General features: G+C 38.4%; 1 protein-coding gene and 1 pseudogene across 1 annotated transcript in view; one reads left to right on the forward strand and one right to left on the reverse strand.

Annotated features, from left to right (window-relative positions):
- Positions 1 to 24755, forward strand: part of CEP89 (centrosomal protein 89) — a 215418-nt gene that overhangs the window by 74962 nt on the left and 115701 nt on the right. The window lies entirely within an intron of this gene.
- On the reverse strand, positions 11704 to 14229 carry LOC143659971 (chaperonin-containing T-complex member BBS12-like; annotated as a pseudogene).

Genomic DNA, 24755 nt, shown 5'->3' on the forward strand with positions numbered 1-24755 from the left:
TTATTACATATTCTGTACATCATCTCCCCACCCTCTGCCCTCATTCTATCTTCTGGTGGGCTATATTCTAGATTTTAACACCATGAGTTATATTTAGTTCATGTTAGTGAGGTCATAGAATATTTGCCCTTTGTGTCTGACTTATTTCACTCAACATAATGTCCTCAAGGTTCATTCATGTAGTTGCATGCATCATGACTTCATTTCTTATAGCTGCATAATACTTCCTCGTGTATGTTTACCACATTTTGTTAATCCATTTGTCGGTTGATGGACACCTGGGTTATTTCCATCTCTTGGCAGCTGTAAATAATGCAGATATGAATATCAGTGTGAAAATGTGTGTTTGCATCCCTGTATTCAGTTCTTCTGAGTATATACCTGCTGGCAAATTGCTGGATCTTGGCAGTTTTATACTTAGCTTCCTGAGGAACCACCAAACTGTCTTCTACAGCGGTTGCACCATTCTACATTCCCACAGCAGTGAATACATGTTCCTGTTTCTCCACATTTCTTCTCTATCACTTGCAATTTTCTGTTTTTTTTTTTTAATAGCAGCCATTCTAGTAGGGTTGAAATGATATCTTATTGTGGTTTTAATTTGCATTTCCCTAATAACTAGTGGCGTTGAGCATCTTTTCATTTGCTTTTTAGGTATTTGTATATCCTCTTTGGAAAAATATCTGTCTTTTGCTCATTTTAAAATTGGGTTGTCTTTTTATCATTGAGATGTAGGATCTTTTTATATATCCTTGTTGTTAAACCCTTATTGAATATGTGGTTTCCAAATATTTTCTCCCACTGAGTAGGCTGTCTTTTCACCTTCTTGCCAAAGTCCTTTGACACACAAAAGTATTCACTTTTGAGAAGGTTCCCTTTATTTTTTTCTTTCACTGCTTGTACGTTGGGTGTAGGGTCTAAAAAATCACCTCCTGCCGTAAGATCTGAAGATGCTCATTTGCTTTGATACCAACTTGATTTCATTAGTATACATAAATTATGTTCCTATACCCCTCCACCCCCCACCTTTATGTAGTGCTTGTCACAAATTACATGTTTCTACATCGTGAGTACAAAACTACTGCTTTCTCATTACATTTTATTCAGTTACTCTATAGATCTTGTAGGAAGCAAAAAGTAGAGTTATAAACCAAAAACACACTATACTGACATTTATATTTACCCCTGTTTTTGCCCTTACCAGAGATCCTTATTTCTTCATGCGGCTTCAATGGATTGTCTTGTCCTTTCCTTTGAACCTACAAAACTTTCTTTAGCAAATCTTACAGGGCTCTGTCTGTTGGTGGTAAACAACTTTTGTTTATCTGGAAATGTCTTAATCCCCCCCTCATTTTTCCCATTCTTTTCCCTGTCTGTTCTTTTGTGTGTAGGATTTCAGATCCTTTCTTCACTAATCCTTTCTTCTGCCTCTTCAAATCTGTAGGTCTCCATTGTTTTTTTTTTTTTCTCATCTCTTTTGTGCCTTTCATTCCCATAAGTTCTGCTATTTGTTTTGTCAAACTTTTGAGTTCTTCTATATCTCATTAGGAGTTTTAGTTTGTTCCTCTGACTGTGCCATATCTTTGTTTTTTCTATATGACTTGTAATTTTTTGCTGATGTCTAAGCATTTGATTTCCTTGATTAATTTATTTTGGGGGTCGTTTTCACTCTTTTACCTAGGGGTTTTCTTCTTGGTTGGCTTTATTCTCTATTTGTTCTTTGACATTCAGTTCAAGTTATTCTAGAGCTCTAGCATAGCTTTGGCTTAACTGATCAGAATTTTTTAGCTCTTTCTTTTTTTGCTCTTGCCCTGCACATATGGAACCTTTTCTGAGAAGGGTCTCCTCAGATATGATCAACCCCAGTCAGATTTTCCCAGACCAGACAGGCCCCACATCTCAGGAAGAGAATGTACCAGCATCAGGTTTCCCTGAGAGGAGGCCCAGCAGGTTGTCAGACTTTCCTATGAAGCCTCTAGACTCTTTGTTTTCCCTGTCCTGCCCTGCAGGTGGCACTTGTCAGCTAGCAACTTCCCATCAGCATAAAGTGATGGGGTTAATTCTCAGCAGCCTCTCCCTGAGAGTGGTGAGGTTGAGACAAAGGCTGAGGTAGTAGGTGGGCTTAGGTTGCTTCTATTTTCCAGCCCCAGGGGCCTGAATTCCCTGAAGGAGGGCTGCCACTTGAACTGGGCCCTACCCTACTTTTCTTGGGGAATATATAACTTTTAGGGAATTATACTCATTTACCTGACTAGTTACTTTGTCTCTCAGACATGCGTTCATTTGCCCTTGCCTGGGACCTTGCCCACACTTTATCTAAAAAGAAAAACAAGATAAAAAGCGTTTTCAGAGCCAGACCCTAGCTCCCCAGGTTTACCAGTTGAGAGCCAGAGTTGGTACATGGCTCTGTGTGATCCCAGACTCTATGTACCCCATTTTCTTGGGGCTCAGCCATTCCATACCAGTGTACGATATGTGTTGGGTCACTGAAGTCGCCCAACAGTTGTTCCATACCATTCCTGCTTATTTACTAGCTGCCCTACAGGATAGACTAAATTCCACACCCCACTATGCTGCCATCTTGCCTACCTGCCTCCCATATTTTTTAAAGACAGTTTTGCCATTCATACAATTCTTAGTTGACAGTTTTTTGCTTTCATCCTTTAAATATGCCTCCTTGCCTCCATGTTTCTGATAATCTTGTTGATTATCAATGTGCCCTTGTATATGGCACATTGCTTCTCTCTTGCAGCTTTCAGAATTCTCTTTTTTTATTAATTAAAAAAAATTAACAACAAAACAATAAGATATCATTCCATTCTACATATACAATCAATAATTCTTAATGTCATCACATAGTTGAATATTCATCATTTCTTAGAACATTTGCATCGATTTAGAAAAAGAAATAAAAAGACAACAGAAAAAGAAATAAAACGGTAATAGAGAAAAAAAAGTTATACATACCATACCCCTTACCCCTCGCTTTCATTTACCACTAGCATTTCAAACTAAATTTATTTTAACGTTTATTCCCCCTATTATTTATTTTTATTCCATATGTTCTACTCTTTTTGATATGTAGATAAAAGAAGCATCAGACACAAGGTCTTCACATTCACAGAGTCACATTGTGAAAGCTATATCATTGTTCAATCATCATCAAGAAACATGGTACTGGAACACAGCTCTACATTTTCAGGCAGTTCCCTCCAGCCTCTCCACTTCATCTTGAACAACAAGGTGATATCTACTTAATGCATAAGAATAACCTCCAGGATAACCTCTCAACTCTGTTTGGAATCTCTCAGCCATTGACACTTAGTCTCATTTCACTCTTCCCCCTTTTGGTCGAGAAGGTTCTCTCAATCCCTTGATGTTAATTCTCAGCTCATTCTAAGGTTTTTCCTCAATACCTTGATGCTGAGTCTCAGCTCATTCCAGGATCTCTGTCCCACGTTGCCAGTAAGGTCCACACCCCTGGGAGTCATGTCCCACACAGAGAGGGGGAGGGTGGTAAGACTACTCGTCATGCTGGCTGGAGAGAGAGGCCACATCTGAGCAACAAAAGAGATTCTCTTGGGGGTGACTCTTAGACCTAAATTTTAAGTAGACTTAACCTATCCTTTGTGGGGTTAAATTTCATATGAACAAACCCCAAGACTGGGGGCTCAGCCTGTAGCTTTGGTTGTCCACACTGCTTGTGAGAATATCAAGAATTTGACTTGGGGAGGTTGAATTTCTCCCCGCTCTCACCATTCCCCGAAGGGGGCTTGCAAATATTTTCCCACTCGTTGATCAAATCACTCTGGGATTCATCGGGGCATCACTCTGGACAAACCAACAAAATCTCATGTCCTACCTGAGGTTCCAAGTACTTATGACGTTCAGTCAAACTATCTACATAAGTTATATTAGGAAATGCTCTAGTCAAAATATAAATTTTGTAACAAATAAACATTTTTTGCTTTAGTCTCACACATAAGGTGACATTTTAAAATATTAATTACCATCTATTTTCAGCACCCTGCCTAATGACATTCCTTTATTCTTCCTCATGCAAAAACATTTTTAAAATTTGTACATTGTACATTTCACTATTGTTATACACTCTAGGCATTCCTAGATTATACCATCTCAATCTTTAACATCTATCTTTCTTTCTGATTTCATTTATGTCCCCAGCCCTCCTCCCTCTATCATTCTCACATGCAGCTTCATTCAGTGTTTTAACATAATTATATTACAGTTAGGAAGTATTGTGCTGTCCAGTTCTGAGTTTTTGTATCTAGTCCTGTTGCACAGTCTGTATCCCTTCAGCTCCAATTATCCAATATCTTACCCTATTTCTATCTCCTGATGGTCTCTGTTACCAACGACATATTCCAAGTTTATTCTCGAATGTCAGTTCATATCAGTGAGACCATACAGTATTTGTCCTTTAGTTTTTGGCTAGTTTCACTCAGCATTATGTTCTCATGGTCCATCCATGTTGTTACATACTTCATAAGTTTATTGTGTCTTAAAGCTACATAATAGAATTCTCTATCTTGTTACATACTTCATAAGTTTATTGTGTCTTAAAGCTACATAATAGAATTCTCTATCTTTAACATTCATCAGTTTGATTATAACATGATGTGATGTGGGTCTATTTGGGTTTATACTGTTTAGAATTCCTTGGGAATCTTGGCTATATATAGTAACGTGTTTTGTTAAATTTGGGAAGTTTCAGCTATTATTTTTTTTAATATTCTTTCTCTCTCTCTCTCTGCCTTTTTCTATTCTTCTGGGACTTCACAATCTATATTCTGGAGTGCTTGATGCTGTCTCACAGGTTCTTCAGAATCTGTTCACTTTTCTTATTCTTATTTCTCTGTACACTTTAAACAAAATGATTTGAATTACCTTATCTTCAAGTTCTTCATGTTCTCTGATTCTTTTTTCTGCTAGCTATGATCTACTGTTGAATTTTAAATTTCTCTTACTGTGCTCTGTTTGACTGCCTTTTTTTATTTCCATCTGTGTTGATATTCTCTTTGTGTTCATCTCTCATTTTCCTGATTTCCTTTAGTGCTTTGTTCATGTTTCCTTTTAATTCTTTGAGCATATTTCGGACCTTTTTCTAAAAAAAAATCTTTATCTGATATGCGCCAGGTCTGATCCTCCTCATTGATGGGTTCTGATGCTTTAATTTTCTCCTTTGGCTATTACTTCCCATTTCTCTGTATGTTTTGTGATCTTTTGTTGAAACCTGGACTTTTTTTTAATGTGTATCACTGGATTTTAAACTCTAAGGTATCTATTCCTGAAGTTTGTATCCGACTAGTGTTATGACAGAGCCTTCCTTGAATGCCGAGGAATTAAAAAATAAGAAGGCAAAAGAGAAAATACCTTTCCCAGTCTTTGCAGGTTGACCTGTGTGAGTGCTCTTCTTCAGGGCTTATCCGTACATTGAGTTTAGACAATAGCTAGAAGCCAAAGCATAGGAACTTCCCTGATCCTTTCTGTGCTTGTGTCTTATCCTGTGTAGGTGCATGCGTTCTTGTGAATTTGCCTGTTTACACAGTTATGAATGTCCCCTCTTCCCTGGGAAACAATGTCTTTATAGTCCTGAGCACTGTGCTGTTTATCCTGCACCAGCATGCATTGCCCTGGGCAGAACTACTTGACTGCTCTCTTACAGCCTTCTGTAGGAGAACTCAGTGAACTGCCTTCTCCACAAAGAGCTAATGCTGGGGCAATGAGTCCCTCAGGCCACCGCCAGCCATACATGTTCTCAGTATATGCAGAAGGGTCCCTTTGCTCCGTCTAGAACTGGGAGTTATGTCCCACGTAGAAGAGAGGGCAGTGGGTTCACCTGTGGAATTGGCTTAGAGAGTGAGAGGCCACAGTTGAGCAACAAAAGAGATTCTCTGGGGGTGACTTTTAGTCTTAGCTTCTCCCGTGCAGGAATAAGTTTCATAAGGGGCAGAGTCAAGATCTAGGGCCTGGCCTATCTAATTGACTGTCCCCAGTGCTTGCGAGAGTATTAGGTCTTTCTCAGGTGGCATAGTTTAATATTTCTACCTTTTTCCACAGTTCCTTGAGGGAAGGGGACTTTGTAAATACTCTTTAATCTTCTGCCCAGACTACTCTGGAATGTTTCGGGACTCACACCATCCTGTACAAACCCACAAGATCTCACTTCCTATTCAAGGTTTCATGTAATTATGGTGTTTGAATAAGCTGACCATACAAGTTAAACTATATAGTGTGCTGCCAAAAATAAAAATTTTGCACCAAATAAACATCCCTTCCTTTGGTTTCCCACAGAAGATGAAGTTCTAAAATACAGTCAGTATCATCTTTTACCCTTTAGTCTGGTTTACCTTAGTTCTACCCAGATCAGCTTCATTCAAATCTCTAATTAAAGTCTGATCACTTTTTCAGAGTTTGTAACAGTTGCTGTATGTATGCTGACTTTTGTAGCTGTAGAACTCCAGCTCCAAGTCTCAGGTGTCACACAGATACCTGAAGTTCCAGGGAATGATCAGGTTATACACAAAGAGCTCAGCGTCTCAGAATTTAGTGATCACAGTTATAACTCTGGAATAGATGTGACTGCTTTAGGAGCTTACAATCTAGGAACCTTTATAACAGACCTTCACCTGATAACCTATCCTCTCAAATTCAATTCTCAGAGTTAGTACATTATAGTTAGTCCCTATTAGTGAGGCATTGTATTTGTCTTTTCATTTTTGACTTGTTTCATTCAATATACTGTCCTCAAGGTTCATACACCTGTTCGATAATCCATTGTATGTATATACAACAGTTTCCCCTTCCAATACCTTAGGCCACCTCCATCCATTGCAAATCAAAACATTGCCACCATAACACCAGTGTGCAAATGTCCTTTCCTGTCCCTGCTCTCAGTTCCCCTAGTATACACCTCACTGTGGGGTTGCAGGAACATATGACAACTCCACCCTTAACCTCCTGTGGAACCGCCACACTGTCCTCCAGAGGGGCTGTACCACTCTGCTTCTCTACCAGTAGTGACTAGGTCCATCTCTATCTCATTTTCTCTAGCACTTTTATGTCTCTGTTCATTTTTAGTTTCATTCATACATCATACAAACCAACCTAAGTAAAAAAATCAATGGTTCCTGGTATAATCACACAGCCATGCCTTCACCACTACAGTCCATATGAGGACAGTTCCATTTCTTCTGCAAAAAATCCCATACCCGTCCCCCTTATCCCCCACTTGCTGACATTTAGCTTTGGCATAATGCCTTTGTTACATTCAGTGGAAGCATATTGCAGTTTACTGTTAACTAGAGACCCTAGTTTACATTGATTGCACTTCTCCCCCGTACCATCCAATTTTCAGCACCTTGCAATGCCTGGCATTTGTTTGTTCTCCCTCATGCAAAAACATTCTTGTATTTGTACATTTAATCACCACACCCTCTTGATTTACACCTGTTTAGTAGTTTCCCATGGCCTATGACCCTGCCCCTTTTTACCATTCTCCAGCTACTCTGGTACCTCAACTGCATAATGTTACCTCCTGCCACTCGCCCTTTGTATGTGCTATTCTACACTCTTCATCAGATAACAGCTGTGATATATAGACATGTGAAAGGGAGTGGAATATGACATTATGTGTATATTTCATTATTTACACATTCAAAAATACCTGAAAAGAAGCATACCAAATTGGTAACCATTTTACTCTGGGGAAGGGATGGGTTCAGGAATTAAGGTCAAAGGGGAGTTTTGATTTATCTGTATTAGAATTTTAGACATCAAGAATGAGTTCATATAGTGTAAATTTTCTTTCTATAAAGATAGGAATAGTACCAGCATAGCATCTTTATATGTGGTAGGATGCCCAATGTAGGAGATCTTTTATTGTTATTTTCAATAATTGATACCACTTGACCATATACAGATAGTAGAGATGAGAAAGGTAAGGACTCTGTAAATATTTGTGAATAATGATACATAAAAAATAGAAAATAAAATATATACCTAGTGCCAAGTGAATTGTATACATTAATTACCAAAATAAATTTGGAAGATGTAAATTGAGTTTAATCTTTATCACGTTATTTTTCTGAAAAGTTGGTGATTATGATAAAATAGAGATTATTTCATTTTCTCTTGAAATATAGGTGAATTATTTTATTAAACTTTTTATTATGATAATTTTCAAGCATATGTAAAAGTAGAGAGAATAGTCAAATGAACTCCCTTATGCCCATTACCTAACTTTGACAACTAGCAAAATTTTGACATTCTTTTTCATTTTACTGTCTCCCACTTTTATTTTGTTATAAAATCTTAAAATATTTATTAAAAATTGTTATAAGTGCAGTAAGCACTGTAGGATGCCAAATCAAGACATAATAAAATGAAAGGATTATTAGAAATCAAGTAAACTTTTTCTCATTGTATCACCTTAAATAAACATTTGCTCATCAGAAATTTATTTAACACCTGCCAGGTGCCAGAAGTGACAGAGCACAGGCCTTTCCCATTCATTCCAGTTGAGGAGGAGATTATACAGTCTGATGTGCTGAGCTAGATAATAGAGGCAGGCCTGAAAGACCAGGAGAGCTAGAGAAGGTGGGAGGGAGAGGTTTCATTATTCTGGACTCCGAGACACAGAGCAGGATTTCACCAGGTGGGGAACACATTTAGGTAGGTACAGGCATTTGGCCAAATACAATTTGGTTAAAAACAGTTGGCCAAGATAACTCTTTTTTTCTTTTTAGTTTTTATTGAGAAATATCCACACGTACAGTCCAACCATTATACAGTCAGTGCTCACAATATCATCACATAGTTGTATATTCTTCACCATGGTCATTTTTAGAACATTTGCATCGCTCCAGAAAAAGAAAAAAAAAGAATCACACATCCCAGACCTCTTACCCTACCCCTATTGACCACAATATTTCAATTTATCCAGTTTTTACCCTTTATCTCTGCCTGATATTTATCTATTTTTTTTTTACATGGGCAGGCACCGGGAATCAAACCCAGGTCCTCGGGCATGGCAGGCAAGCAGTCTTACCTGCTGAGTCACCGTGGCCCACCCTATTTATCTATTTTTTATCCTTATTTTTATCTTTTTTACTCATCTGTCTGTACCCTTGATAAAAGGAGCAAGATAACTTTTGGGTCAAAAATAAAATCTTCAGCGATTAGTTGTTTAATTTTGATGACTTTAATGAACCAGGGAACAGATGTACAATCTTTAATGCATCTTTAAGCACTTTTGTTTATTATTCTGAATTCTGTAGTTTTCTGTTTTTTGCATTTTTGTTTCTCTTCTATTTTCAGTCAGTTATTTCTGTTCTGCAAAATAATAGTAGACAGTTAAAAGCATTCCAGATGTCCAGCCTTTCATTATAACAGTTGATATAGGCAAACTGCTACATAAGATCAGTCACTGTCTTCATGCGTCACCCGAATTATAAATAAATAGAAAATTAGTAACTGGGCAAGATTTCTTTTCATCTACATCATTGAAGTGGTTTGGTTCAAGAAACAACCATTTTTCTGACCAAGCTGAGTGTTGCTTCCAGGCAGGGAAAACATCAAGAAGGAGTCTAGCCTTGGCCATTTGGGGGCATGTGGAGTATAGAGAGTGGGGGGGCACTGGAAAGGTGGGGGTAGTCCCCAGCATAGGATAGGCCCTGGGTTACACTGAGGGGTTTGGCCTGAGTTCTGTAATCATGAGAGCCACTGAAGGTGGCTGGCAGTGGTGCCAGCTGAGCCTCATTCAAGGTTCAGGGGGGTCCTGCTGCTAAAAGAATTTAGAGATGAGAGGGCCAGTAGGGATAAGTAGTAAAGTTTATTAAAGAGAAAGAGAGTACACGTTTAAGAGGCTGAGGCAGATATGCCCAAGGTAGGGATATGCACAAAGTGGATTGGGTTTAGCTCATTTTATGGGAAGTTTTGTTGGTGGCAGGTTTCCATAGTAACCTTTGGTCACCAGGTGTCTTCCTTATGCAGGTTCCCAAAATGACTTTTAGACACCAGGTGCCTTCTTTGTTCTAGGAGGAGATAGCTATCAGAATTTGAAATTTGTGGTTTTTTGTCACATACCCAAAATTTATCTTTGGGCACGTGCTTAACAGTCTTTATGACTCTGTGCTTTCTATCATTAACTAAACTTTTGCTTTGGGCCCAGGATTTCTTTTTATTTTTTTTAATTTTTGATAAAACAACGTACAAACACATATTCTTTTCTTTTTTTTTTTTTTATGGGCAGGCTCTGGGAATTGAACCCGGGTCTCCAGCACAGCAGGCAAGAATTCTGCCACTGAGCCACCATTGCCTGCCCACGCACATACATTCTTTTTTTTTTTTTTTTGCATAAACAATAGGAATTTATTTTCTCATAGTTTCGGAGGCTAAGTCTGAAATCAGTGTGTAGGCCAGGCTGTGGTTTCTCTGGTCTGCAGCGCCCTGATGGTGGCTTGCAGGCAGTTCTTAACTCAGGCTCTGCCTTTGTCACATGACCACTTGTCTCCTGTCTCCTATTCCTTGTGTCCACATTTCCTCGGCTTCTAAGGACTCAGTCATCTTGGATTAAAGCACACCCTGGTTCAGGTTGGCCTCACCTTAATCAATAGGATCCTCAAAGTTCCTTTGTACAAATGAGTTCACATTCCCAGGACCAGGGTAGGACTTGAACATGTCCTGTAGAAGATATGACTCAATCCACAAGAGTTAACATTGTTCAAAGGGGCTACAAGGTGTAGCCTTCCTTCTGAGGGCAGGGCTGAAATAATTGAGTTGAAAGCAGTGTGTAATTATCTTACTGTCTGAATAAACAATATTCAATAGAAGAAGTGAGCAAAGAGTTCATATTTTTGGTTTGCGGTGGGTCTCCAGCATTGTTCCTGAAGAGAACTTCCTGAACTTCCGGAAGTTCCTAAAGTGCCCATATCAGAGGAGTCTCCTGGCTTGGATTCCAGCCTCAGCATGCAATCTTCCTACCTTCCAGGAGAGAGTTTCCTTGGTTCAGGAAGGCCGATGACTTTCAGGGTTTCTCTCTCAGCTGGGAAGGCACATGGCGAGATCTGCTAGCTTTCTCTTCAGCGGCTTCCCCAGGGCTCTGTTGGTTCTGGTGGCTCTGAAGCTTCTTCCAAACTGGTTCCCTCTTAAAGGGTTCCAGTAAGCAACTCCACTATCAGCTGCCACTGGGTGGTCAGGTTTTGCTAAAGGTTTCACTGTACAGATGACATTCTGTCAGTTGACCTCTCAATGGCCCTGGATGCTGTCTCCACATCTCCACCAACAGGGGTAGCCAATAAACTATAAAAGCAAAGAATATCCCAGAGTCATTGTTCCTTTCTTGTAATGCAACCCATTGCATGTGCGGACTTCCATCATTAGCCCGCTGCATTACCACCATGGGTCTCTGGGAATGGAGATCAGATACAAACAATGAGCTCTAGTTACTGCTTTTGCTGTGAATAATAAAGCCCTATGGCTCTGACTCAGGTGTCTCATGTCTTTTGCAGCATCTCATGAAATAATAACAGGCTAAAGCACACTGCATAGTTATTAAAAAACATCAATTATTTTCTTCTTGGTGATAGCTTACATTTTAGGCACCCTGACCAAGCTATTATTAAATTTATTTTTAGCACATCATATTACAAAAAATTATTTTCTAAAGACTTATCCTTAACTCTACAAAAACAAAAAACCCTTTAATTCCTCTGAATTTGTCTGTGTATGTTCTAGTCCAGTAATAATTTCACTGTCTGTCTGAAGTACTAACAGTACTAAATCCAACACTCGATGCCAGGCCTCAATTTTTGGTGTAACAACATCATAAACTCTTAGAATATGCTCCAGTTTATTTGAAATGTCTGAATTAAAAACTCTCCAGTATTCAGCTTTCTATATTCATTCAACATGTAAGATGAAGGAGAGCCAGAGTCTATGGCATTTTGTAGATGATGCTGAATCAATGTGCTGGCTTCAAATTCTGATGAGTAATTGGTAGTGTTTTATTTGAGAGCTGAAAGGTATTTATGCCATCCACTTGCTAGGCATTTAAGCACAGTCGGTTTGTACAGTGCCAAAGATGGGGTCAGCCAAGAGGAAGTGTTATGAAGCCATACTGAACAGGCCTGGTTTCCGTTCTCAAAGACTGTTCCTCAAGCATTTGAAGAAGGCTAAGACACAGAAATTCAATAGCACCACCTCCAAGAAAGAACTTTCACCCTTTTAGAGCCTAATACAGTACTACAGGCACAAGTCCAGAATCTGTCCTCCTTGATTTGCAGCTGCGCAGATTGGGCTAGTGAGCACTGCTGTAACCACATTAATCCCTTCTGTTTCTAACAAGATAGTTACTCTGTTGTTCCTATGTACAGCATCCAAGGGAATGCTTCTCCAGCAGGTCAGATAGACTCCATTTCCCACACAGTCTTCATTTACCTGGGTAATGTAGGCCACCTGTACTGCTCCTGAAGCCTCTGCAAAAGCCTGCATCACACTGCCGTTCACTGATGCAATTACTAACTGCTTACTGGATATGCATTTTTCAATTAGTGTTCAGATGTATTTCTTTGTGCCAGGACAAGGCTCACATTGAACTGCATTTATATCTGTAATGCATGATTTGTCCACAGGTCTTCTGAGTTTTCTTCTTGAATCTTCATGCTTTCTAATACTGTTTTAGTATTTGTGGGCTTATTAAATCCAAGGGGGCAGTAATTCTCAGTGAGGTCACCTTTCAATGAGAACCACCCGAATAGGCTGATTCTGCAATTCCTTGATCAGAGTACTACTACATTTTGATACAAGATTGATATATCGTGGGCAGACACACAAAAAAAGTTTCAGGTAAACCTGGAAAACAGCAAGTGAAGATTCTTGAAATGTCAAACAAAAATGGCACTGTGCCTTGCCTTGTTGTGTGCACACATTCTGATATTGCAGCCGTACTCCTTCTTCTAATTTCATGCTGCTGTGATCTCCATGAATCAAGCCCACTGTCGACTCTCCCAAGTCATTACATCTGTAATTTCTGGAAGTAGCTGCACCATGCTGTTCCAGAAATCCATCTGGTTTGCTTATCCACTGATCATTATCTGTCTTATTAAAATGCCTGCTGTGGATTAGTATTGACTGTCTGCAGGAGGTGGATGCAGGCAGACAGTTTTTCAGAGTTTGTGAAGTCTGTGATATATTTTTATCTGCTTCAACCTTAGTCTGAGGTCTAAAGAATTTGGTCGATTGAATGGGTCTCCCAGATGAATTGTGAGTGGTCAGTGATTGAAAAACAACATCTACGATTGAAATGCTGGTGATCAATGAGAGGGAGGGGTGAGGGGTATGGTATGCATGAATTTTTTTCTGTTTTCTTTTTATTTCTTTTTCTGTATAGATGCAAATGTTCCAAGAAATGATCATGATGATTAATATGCAACTATGTGATGATATTGTGAATTACTGATTATATATGTAGAACGAAATGATCAAAAGTTAAGAATGTTTGCGTTTTTGAGTTTTTTGGTAGTTAAAAAAAAACTTTAAAATTAATTTAAAAAAAAGATCTTAGTTGAGCAGAAGCCTCCCATATATAGTTTTTCTTTATGAGCTGTATGTGTGTACCTGTAATGATATAAACATTATAAAACAAATAGAATAAAGAGATTAAAAAAAAACAGCATCTAAGAGATCATGCACTTTCTTTATCAAATCCATATTTGAAGGAATTTGTAGAAAAGGGCACAAACTGATACTAAATGTTTCAAGTCCAGAAAATGTCTGTATGCCATCTATGTGGTCAAATGTATTATAAATAGGTACTTGAAGGGAAGCTATTTTTTCATTGCAAGAGTTCAAGCCTTCTGACATTATTGACACTATTATTGAAATCGGGATACCCAGATGAAGATATTCTTCAGCAGCGCTGCTCCAGGCACCAACAAGAAACAAAAGAGTATTGGTTCCAGTTCTGTATGTATTATTTTGTGCTGGCACTGCTTCGTTGAGTGAGAAGTTGCCCCACTGCACTAGTTAAATCCAAGCTTTCAGGAAGCCTTGCCGCTGAACTGATTAACACACTTTCATGACACTCTTCATCTATAATAATAATTTGGATCATTTTACTGGGCTTAGAAAAGTTCTTCCTACTTCTGCAAATGATGAAAGCTGCTGAAGTTCCACATGCCTTCTCTTGTTTATGATCTTGCAAGCCATCACAGTGAGTCATCATCTCTGACAACTTTGGCATTTCATTGATTCAGTCTGATTCTTGTTCTGCTATGCATCAGCACCAAGGTTTTCCACAGAGTTTTCCATTTTCGTTACTGGAATCCCAAACAACTTTACTTGCCAGCTTAATGTTTCCGTAGCTTGCTAAGTGTGTAATAGAAGAAGAGAGTATGGTGATTTCACTGGGATTTGACATCAGAAAAAGGTTTCTTTTTCTAAGACCATGTCTAGTCTTGTCTAATGTGGTCAATTAGAATACCAAGGCATTCAGTACTTTTCAAGACCTCGCTCCTCTCAGCACCTGGGGGAGCAACACTATGCCCGCAGCTCCCAGATGCGCTCTGGGGCTAGGACCCTGTGCAGTGATGCCCGCAATGGGCCCAGCCCCGGCTACATACGTTCTTAATATACAAACATTCCATACATGGTATACAATCAGTGGCTCACAATGTCATCACATAGTTGTATATTCATTAGCATGATCATTTTTTATAACATTTGTATCACTCCAGAAAAAGAAATAAAAAGAAAAAAGAAAAAACTACAAAATACCATACCATACCCTTTACCCCTCCCTCTCATTGACCACTAGTATATCCATCTATGCAATATATATATATTTTTTAACATTTGTTCCTCCTATTATTTACCTATTTTTATTCCATATGTTTTACCCATCTGTCCATACCACAGATGAAAAGAGCATCAAATACAAGATTTTCACAATCACACAGTCACATTACAAAAGCTGTATCCTTATACAGTCATCTTCAAGAAATATGGTTACTGGAATACAGCTCTACAGTTTCAGGCATTACCCTCTAGCCTCTCTAATACACCTTAAACTAAACAGGGGTTATCTATATAATGCATAAGAATAACCTCCAGTATAACCTCTCAACTCTGTTTGAAATCTCTCAGCCACTGACACTTTATTTTCTCTCATTTCTCTCTTCCCTCTTTTGGTCGAAAAGTTTTTCTCAGTCCCTTGCTGCTGAGTTCCAGTTCATTCTAGGATTTCTGTCCCACATTTCCAGAAAGGTTACATCTGTGGGTGTCATTTCCCACATAGAGAGGGGGAGGGTGGTGAGTTTACTTGCCATGTTGGCTGAGAGAGAGAAAGAGAGAGAAGCCTACATCTGAGCAATGAAAGAGGTTCTCTGGGGGTAACTTTAGGTCTAATTTTAAGTAGGCTTAGTCTGTCCTTTGCAGGGATAAGTTTCATATGAACAAACCCCAAGACTGAGGGCTTGGCCTATTGATTTTGTTTTCCCCATTGCTTGCGAGAATATCTGGAATTATCCAAATGGGGAAGTTGAATTTTCCCCCTTTCTCACTGTTCCCCAAAGGGGACATTGAAAACACTTCTTTATTCACTGTTCAAATCACTCTGGAATTTATCAGGACATCACTCTGGACAAACCTACAAAATCTCATGTCCAAGTTTCCATGTACTTCTAGTGTTCAATTAACCTGTCCATATAAGTTATATTAGGAAATGCACTTATCAAAATATATATTTTGACCCAAATAAACATTTTTTGCTTTAGTCTCACACATAAGTTAAGGTTTTAAAATATGAATTACCATCTATTTTCAGCACCCTGCAATATTGACATTAGTTTGTTCTTCCTCATGCAAAAACATTTTTAGATTTGTAGATTTACTCACTATCATTGTACACTCTAGGCATTCCTAAATTATACCATCTCAGTCTTCATCATCTGTCTTTCCTTCTGGTTTCATTTGTGCCCCCAGCCCTCCTACCTCTATCATTCTCAAATTCAGCTTTATTCAGTGTACTAACATTATTGTGCTACAGTTAGGGAGTATTGTACTATCCATTTCTGAACTTCTACAGTCAGTCCTGTTGTACAATCTGTATCTCTTCAGCTCCAATTACCCAATATCTACCCTATTTCTGTCTCCTGATGGCCTCTGTTCTTAACTGAAATTCTCCAAGTTCGTTAGTTCTTATCAGTGAGACCATACAGTATTTGTCCTTTTGTTTCTGGCTAATCTCCCTCAGCATAATTTCTTCAAGGTCCGTCTGTGTTACGTGCTTCATGACTTTATTCTGTTTTACATCTGCATAATATTCCATCGTATGTATGTACCACAATTTGTTTAGCCACTCGTCTGTTGATGGACATTTGGGTTGTTTCATCTCTTGGCAACTGTAAATAATGCTGCTATAAACATTGATGTGCAAATGTCTGTTTGTGTCCTTGCCCTCATGTCCTCTGAGTAGATACCTAGCAATGGTATTGCTGGATCATATTGCAGTTCTATACTTAGCTTGCTGAGGAACTGCCAGACTGCCTTCCACAGCGGTTGTATCACTTGACATTCCCACCAACAGTGGATAAGTGTGCCTCTTTCTCCACATCCTCTCTAGCACTTGTCATTTTCTGTTGTATTGATAATGGCCATTGTGGTGGGTGTGAGATGATATCTCATTGTAGTTTTGATTTGCATTTCCCTAATAGCCAGGGAAGTTGAGAATCTTTTCATGTGTCTTTTGGCCATTAGTATTTCCTCTTCTGAGAAGTGTCTGTTCAAGTCTTTTGCCCATTTTGTAATTGGGTTGTCTTTTTGTTGGTGATTTGAACAATCTCTTTAAATATTCTGGATACTAGACCCTTATCTGACATATTGTTTCCAAATATTGTCTCCCATTGTGTAGGCTGTCTTTTTAACTTTCTTGACAAAGATCTTTGATGCACAAAAGTACTTAATTTTGAGGCGTTCCTATTTATCTGTTTCTTTCTTTAATGCTCATGCTTTGGGTGTAAGATCTAGGAAACCACCTCCTATTATAAGATTTATAAGACATTTCCCTCCATTTTTTTCTAACAGTTTTATAGTCTTAGATCTAATGCTTAGGTCTTTAATCCATTTTGAGTTAATTTTTGTATTGGGTGTGAGATATGGATTGTCTTTCATTCTTTTGCATATGGATATCCAGTTCTCCAAGCACCATTTAGTAAAGAGACTGTTCTGTCCCAGCTGAGTTGGTTTGACTGCCTTATCAAAGATCAGTTGTCCATAGATGAGAGTGTCTATATCTGGACACTCTATTCTATTCCATTGGTCAGTATATCTATCTTTATGCCAGTACCATGCTATTTTGACCACTGTAGCTTCATAATATGCCTTAAAATCAGGTAATGTGAGACCTCTGACTTCTTTTTTCTTAAGATATTTTTAGCTGTTTGGGGCCTCCTGCCCTTCCAGATAAATTTGTTTATAGGTTTTTCTATTTCTGAAAAGTAAGTTTTGGGGATTTAAATTGGAATTGCATTGAATCTATAAACCAATTTAGGTAGAATTGACATCTTAACTATATTTAGTCTTCCAATCCATGAACGTGGTCTATCCTTCCATTTATTTGGGTCGTCTGTGATTTCTTTTAGCAATTTCTTGTAGTTTTCTTTGTATAGGTCTTTTGTATCCTTAGTTAAATTTGTTCCTAAATATTTTATTCTTTTGGTTGCAATTGGAACTGGAATTTTTTTCTTGACTTGCCCCTCAGATTGCTCATTACTAGTGTATAGAAACACAACAAAGTTTTGAGTGTTGATCTTGCCACTTTGCTGTACTCATTGATTAGCTCTAGTAGTTTTGCTGTGGATTTTTTGGGGTTTTCAACATATAGTATCATATCATCTACAAACAGAGTTTTACTTCTTCCTTTCCAATTTTGATGCCTTGTATCTCTTTTTCTTGTCTAATTGCTCTGGCTAGAACTCCCAAACCAATATTGAATAACAGTGGTGATCCTTGTCTTGTTCCTCATCTTAGGGGGAAAGTTTTCAATTTTTCCCCATTGAGGATGATGTTAGTGTGGGTTTTTCATATAGTCCCTTTATCATGTTGAGGAAGTTCCCTTCTATTCCTGTCCTATGAAATGTTTTCAACAAGAAAGAATGTTGGATTTTGTCAAATGCCTTTTCTGCATCAATCGAGATGATCGTGTGGTTTTACTGCTTTGGTTTGTTGATATGGTATATTACATTGATTTTCTTATGTTAAACCATCCTTGCAAGCCTGGGATGAATCCTATTTGGTCATGGTGTATAATTCTTTTAATATGCTGCTGAATTTGATTTCCAAAATTTTGTTGAGGATTTTTACATCGTATTCATTAGAGAGATTGATCTGTAGTTTTCTTTTTTTGTAATATCTTTGTCTGGCTTTGTCGTGAGGGTGATGTTGGCTTCGTAGAATGAGTTAGGTAGCTTTTCCTCCCCTTCAGTTTTTTTGAAGAGTTTGAGCCAGATTGGTGCTAATTCACTCGTGAATGTTTGGTAGAATTCACATGTAAATTGATCTAGTCCTGGACTTTGCTTTTTTGGGAGCTTCTTAATGACTGATTCAATTTCTTGTGATTGTTTTTTGAGATTATCTATTTCTCCTCAAGTCTGTATTGGTGGTTGTTCTAGTTTGCTAGCTGCTGAAATGCAATATACCAGAAACAGAATGGCTTTTAAAAAGGGGAGTTTTAAAAAACTGCTAATTTACTGTTCTAAGGCTGAGAAAATGTCGCAGTTAAAACAAATCTATAGAAATGTCCAATCTAAGGCATCCTGGGAAAGATACCTTGATTCAAGAAGGCCATTGAAGTTTGGAATTTCTCTGTCATCTGGAAAGGCACATTCTGAACACAGAGTTTCTCTCTCACCTGGAAAGGCACATGGTGAACACAGTCAGAGTTTCTCTCTCATCTGAAAGGGCACATGGCTACCATGGTGTCATCTGCTAGCTTCTTCTCCTGGCTTTCTGTTTCATGAACCTCCCTGGGAGGCATTTTCCTTCTTCATCTCCAAGGTGTCTGGCTGGTGGATTCTGCTTCACATGGCTATGTTGTTCTACTCTGCTCTCTCTCTCAGATCTCTTATTCTCCAAAATATTCCCTCTTTTATAGGACTTCAGAAACTAATCAAGACCCACGCAAACGGATAAATGCATGCCTCCACCACTCTTGATTAAATTTCATCTCCAGGGAGATGATCTAATTACAGTTTCAAACATACAGTGCTGAATAGAGATTAGAAGAAGCAGCTGTTTTTACAGAATGGGATTAGGATTAAAACATGGCTTTTCTATAGTACATACATCCTTTCAAACCAGCACATTCCATCCCTTGACCCTAAAAAGACTTGTTTTTCCCATATATGAAATACATTAATTCCATCCTAATATCAGAAAACTTTAGAGCATTTCAGTAACAATCAAATGCAATACAAGGTTAAACCCAGTACGGAGTCTCATAAAAGTTAGGTACAAGCGTGGTCTGTACTCAGGCAAAGTCTTCTCTGTCTCTGGACCTTTGAAAACTCATAACAAGTTATTTACTGCCATCATACAAAGGAGGAACAGTCATGGGATACATATACACATTTCCATAGGGAGGAAAGAAAAGAACACAGGTGTCACTGGACCCATACAGTTTCAGAAACCCACAGGGAAAAGTCCATTAGATTTCAAAGTCTGAGAGTCATTTATCTTCGGAGTCTCTGAAAGCAGCAATCCCACCCTTTCCAAGTGCCTACACAGAGGCCTGCCTCTCTCCAAATGCAACCTTGGGGGAATTGGGGAGACCACCTTTTTCTCAGCCACACCCTCTCCAAGGATTGGGGCCACACCCGGGCTCTCTGCCAACTCTGGGGCACATGTTCAACCCCTCTATGTGGTGGCAGCCAGGCTCTCCCCAAACCCCAAGGAATGTGCTTCATCCTCTCCAAGGCCTGAGGTGGCTTGACTCTTCCACTGCAACAAGGTGGAAAGCCCATCCCTTACCTTCAGGTCAAACTCACCCTCTCCATGGGCTTGGGTGGGTCCACCCTCCTGACCGGAAGCTTCTTGACTTCAGACCTCAGCCTCCGTGGTTCTGCCTCTGTGGCTATTTTTCTTCCAGTGTGTCCTTTCTCTGTCCCTCAGTCTTGACTTGCAGTGGTTCTCTTTATACAGATCTCGCAACACTCTTGTTGGCTTTCTATGCAGTAGCCTTGGATCCTGCCCATCAGACATAAGAACTTTCCAAAGATCCTTCCTCGATAACTCCATGTCTAATCCTGGCTTTCTCTGAAATGGCTGACTGTTTCCACATTTGGCCAAGCTCTCATGTAGAACACTGTTCTCTGGGGTCTCCCTTCAAGGAATCTCTAAATTCTCCAGAACATCAACTTCTGGTTTCTTTGTACCCAAGAGTTCAGTTCTCAGCTTATCTCTTTCCTGTCACATTTCACTATAAGCTGTGAGGAGAAACCAGGCTGTGCTTTCAACATTTAATTTGAAGATCTCTTCTGCTAAATATCCAAGTTCATGGCTTTTAAAATCTGCTTTCCAGGCAAAGCTACTAGTCAGTTTTGTTCAGATTGTCTACTATTTTAAAACAAGGGTCGCCTTCTTTCCAGTTTGCAGTAACACATGCCTCATTTCTGTCTAAGGCCTCCTCAGAGGTATCTTTATAGTCTACATTTCTACCAAGAGTCTCTTCAAAGCATTCAAGGCCTTCTCTATCAAGCTCCTCACAATTCCTCCAAAACTTTCCCCTTATTCATTTAAAAAGCCATTCCAACATGTTTGATATTTGCAAACCACAACAGCAGCACTCTACTGTCCAGTACCAAAATCTGTTGTAGTTTGCTAGCTGCCAGAAACAGAGTGACTTTTAAAAAGGGGAATTTAATAAGTTGCTAGTTTACAGTTCTAAGGCTGAGAAAATGTCCTAGTTAAAACAAAACTATAGAAGTATCCAATCTAAGGCATCCAAGGAAAGATTCCTTGGTTCAAGAAAGCCGATGAAGTTCACAGTTACTCTCTCAAGTGGAAGGGCACATGGCAAACACAGCGTCATCTGCTAGTTTCTTCTCCTGGCTTCCTGTTTCATAAAGTTCCCCAGGAGGCATTTTCCTTCTTCATCTCCAAAGGTTGCTGGCTGGTGGACTCTGCATCTCGTGGCTATGTTGTTCTGCTTTGCTCTCTCTGAATCTCCTATTCTCCAAAATGTTTCCTCTTTTATAGGACTTCAGAAACTAATCAAGACCCACCCAAATGGGTGGAGACACACCTCTACCTCATCCACCTTAATAACCACTATTAATTGAATCACACGACCAGGGAGATGATCTAATTACAGTTTCAAACATATAATGCTGAATAGGGATTAGAAGAAACGGCTGCTTTTACAAAATGGAATTAGGATTAAAACATGATTTTTCTAGGGAACATACATCATTTCAAACCAGCACAGTTGTTCATGCCTTTCTAGGAAGTTGTCCATTTCATCTACGTTGTCTAGTTTATTAGCAGGAAGTTGTTCATAGTATCCTCTCATTACCCCCTTTATTTCTGCAGGGTCAGTGGATAATTCTCCTCTTCCATTTCTGATTTTATTTATTTGTCTCCTCTCTCTTCTTCTTTTTGTCAACCTTGCCAAGTGTCCATTAGTCTTATTGATCTTCTTATAGAACCAACTTCTGGTTTTGTTGATTTTCTTGATTGATTTAATATTCTCAATTTCATTTATTTCTGCTCAAATCTTCATTGTTTCTTTCCTTTTGCTAGCTTTGGGGTTAGTTTGCTGTTCTTTCTCTACTTCTTCCAAGTGGACAGTTAATTCCTCAATTTTTGCTCTTCTTTTTTGATATAGGCATTTAGTAGTACTGCCTTTGCTGCATCCCATAAATTTTGATATGTAGTGTTTTCATTTGCCTCAAGGTATTTACTGATTTCTCTTGTAATTTCTTCTTTGACCCACTGGTTGTTTAGGAGTGTGTTGTGAGCCTCCATATATTTGTGAATTTTCTGGCCCTCTGCCTATTATTGATTTCCAACTTAATTCCTTTATGATCTGAGAAAGTGTTTTGTATGATTTCAATCTTTTTAAATTTATTGAGAATTGCTTTGTGATTCAGCATATGGTCTATCCTTGAGAATGCTCCATGAGCACTTGAGAAAAAGGTGTATCTTCCTCTTGTGGCGTGTAATGTTCTAGAAATGTCTGTTAAGTCTAGTTCATTTATTGTATTATTCAAATTCTCTGTTTCTTTACTGATCCTCTGTCTAGATGTTCTGTCCATTTATGAGAGTGGTAGATGTGTGTATTTCTCTTTGCAGTGTTTTCAGTGTTTGCCTCATGTATTTTGGAGCATTCTGGCTCAGTGCATAAATATTTATGATTGTTATGTCTTCTTGTTGAATTGTTCCTTCTATTAATACTTCTATTAATATTAATAGTGTTCTTCTTTGTCTCTTTTAATTGTTTTACATTTGAAGTCTAATTAGTTGAATATTAGTATAGCTACTTTTGCTCCTTTCTGATCTTTATTTGCATGAAATATCTTTTCCCAACCTTTCACTTTCAACCTATGTTTATCCTTGGGTCTAAGAGGTGTTTCCTGTAAAGAGCTTATAGGTGGGTCCTGTTTTTTAATCCATTCTGCCAGTCTACGTCTTTTGATTGGGGAGTTTAATCCATTAACATTTGCTGTTATTATTGTACAGGCAGTACTTTTTGCTACCGTTTTGCCTTTTGGATTTTATATGTCATATCTGATTTTTCTTCTTTTTACTTTTACTGATAGCCTTCATTTCTACACTCTTCCCCTCGCCTCTCTCTCCTGTCTTTTCCTGTCTGTCTCTAGTGCTCCCTTTTAGTATTTCTTGCAGAGCCAGTCTCTTGGTCACAAATTCTCTCAGTGATGTTTTGTCTGAAAATGTTTTAATTTCACCCTCATTTTTGAAGGACAATTTTGCTGGATATAGAATTCTTGGTTGGCAGTTTTTCTCTTTTAGTAATTTAAATATATCATCCCAGTTTCTTCTTGCCCCCATGGTTTCTGCTGAGAAATCTGCGCATAGTCTTATTGGGCTTCCCTTGTATGTGATGAATTGTTTTTCTCTTGCTGCTTTCAAGAGTCTCTCTTTCTCTTTGACCTCAGACATTCTGATTAGTAAGTGTCTTGGAGTTGGGAATTTTTTTTTTTTTTTTTTTAACATGGGCAGGCACTGGGAATCGAACCTGGGTCCTCTGGCATGGCAGGCGAAAACTCTGCCTGCTGAGCCACTGTGGCCTGCCCAGGAGCTGGGAAATTTTTGATGATAATTTCTTCCATTAGTTTCTCGCCTCCTTTTCCCTTCTCTTCTCCTTCTGAAATACCCGCAACATGTATATTCATGCACTTCATGTTATCATTCAGTTCCCTGAGTGCCTGCTCATATTTTTTCATTCTTTTCCCTATACTTTCTTTTTTTTTAGTTAATTTATTCATTAATTTAAAAAATTAAGAACAAACAAACATTAACATATCATTCTATTCTACATATATAATCAGTAATTCTCAATATCATCACATAGTTGCATATTCATCATTTCTTAGAACATTTGCATCAATTCAGAAAAAGAAATAAAGACAACAGAAAAAGAAATAAAACAATAACAAAGAAAAAAAAAGATTATACATACCACATACCATACCTCTTACCCCTCGCTTTCATTTATCACTAACATTTCAAACTAAATTTATTTTAACATTTGTTCCCCCTATTATTTATTTTTATTCCTTATGTTCTACTCATCTGTTAACATGGTAGATAAAAGGAGCATCAGACACAAGGTTTTCACAATCACACAGTCACATTGTGAAAGTATATCATTATTCAGTCATCATCAAGAAACATGGCTACTGGACCTATACTTACTTTTGCTTGTTGGATTTCACATATCCTGTCCTCCAGTTCACTAATCCTGTCTTCTTCCTCTTGAAATCTGACATTGTAGGTTTCCATTATTTTTTCATCTCTTCTGCTGTGCCTTTCATTCCCATAAGTTCTGTGAGTTGTTTGTTCAGACTTTTGATTTCTTCTTTTTGTTCACCCCTTGCCTTCTTTATATCTTGCCTCAATTCGTTGATTTGATTTTTGATGAGGTTTTCCTTGTCTGTTCAAACATTCAGAATTAACTGTTTCAACTCCTGTGTCTCATTCGAATTGTTGGTTTGTTGCTTTTGTTCATATCTTCAATTTTCCTATTATGATTCATTATTTTTTGCTGGCTTCTAGACATTTAATTTCCTTAATTAAATTATTCTGGAGATTGTTTTAACTTTTTTACTTAGGAATTTCTTGCTGGAAGACATTGTTGTCTGTTCATTGACATTCGGTTCTGTTTGTTGTAGACCTCTAGCTTAGGTTTTGTTTAACAGATTAGAGTTTTTCCATTCTTGTTTCTAGCCCTGCCTGTATGGTGCCTTTTTTCCCTGCCTTAAGAGGTTCTACTTAGGTATTATAGATCCTGGTCAGATTTTCCCAGACTAGTTTAACCTCCTCCTAGGAGGAAAGAGTCACCTGCATCAGTTTTTCTTGAGGGTGAGACCTAGCAGGTTGAAAGACTGTCCTATGAAGCCTCTAGACTCTGTGTTTTTACTATCCTGCTCAGTATGTGGCGCTTGTCTGCCTGTGGGTCCTACCAACATAAAGTTATGCCATGCCTTTAACTTCAGCAG

Source organism: Tamandua tetradactyla, chromosome 16 (genome assembly GCF_023851605.1).
Source record: "Tamandua tetradactyla isolate mTamTet1 chromosome 16, mTamTet1.pri, whole genome shotgun sequence".
NCBI classification, from domain to species: domain Eukaryota; kingdom Metazoa; phylum Chordata; class Mammalia; order Pilosa; family Myrmecophagidae; genus Tamandua; species Tamandua tetradactyla.